We start from the raw sequence: 822 nt of genomic DNA, 5'->3' as shown, positions 1-822 counted from the left end.
TATGAGGCTTCTCTGGCCACTGCTTTGGCTGTTACTACGGCTGTTCCTGCTGCTGTTACTACGGCTGTTACTACGGCTGTTCCTACGGCTGTTACTACGGCTGTTCCTGCTGCTGTTACTACGGCTGTTCCTGCTGCTGTTACTACGGCTGTTCCTACGGCTGTTCCTACGGCTGTTACTACGGCTGTTACTACGGCTGTTACTACGGCTGTACCTGCTGCTGTTACTACGGCTGTTCCTGCTGCTGTTACTACGGCTGTTCCTACGGCTGTTACTACGGCTGTTCCTGCTGCTGTTACTACGGCTGTTCCTGCTGCTGTTACTACGGCTGTTACTACGGCTGTACCTGCTGCTGTTACTACGGCTGTTCTTGCTGCTGTTACTACGGCTGTTCCTGCTGCTGTTACTACGGCTGTTCCTGTGGCTGTTACTACGGCTGTTACTACGGCTGTTCCTGCTGCTGTTACTACGGCTGTTCCTGCTGCTGTTACTACGGCTGTTCCTGTGGCTGTTACTACGGCTGTTCCTGTGGCTGTTACTACGGCTGTTCCTGCTGCTGTTACTACGGCTGTTACTACGGCTGTACCTGCTGCTGTTACTACGGCTGTTCCTGCTGCTGTTACTACGGCTGTTCCTGCTGCTGTAACTACGGCTGTTACTACGGCTGTACCTGCTGCTGTTACTACGGCTGTTCCTGCTGCTGTTACTACGGCTGTTCCTGCTGCTGTTACTACGGCTGTTCCTGCTGCTGTTACTACGGCTGTTCCTGTGGCTGTTACTACGGCTGTTCCTGTGGCTGTTACTACGGCTGTTCCTGCTGCT

This window comes from Panulirus ornatus, chromosome 5 (genome assembly GCF_036320965.1).
Source record: "Panulirus ornatus isolate Po-2019 chromosome 5, ASM3632096v1, whole genome shotgun sequence".
In the NCBI taxonomy this organism is placed as follows: domain Eukaryota; kingdom Metazoa; phylum Arthropoda; class Malacostraca; order Decapoda; family Palinuridae; genus Panulirus; species Panulirus ornatus.
Note: the sequence above shows the minus strand (reverse complement) of the source record.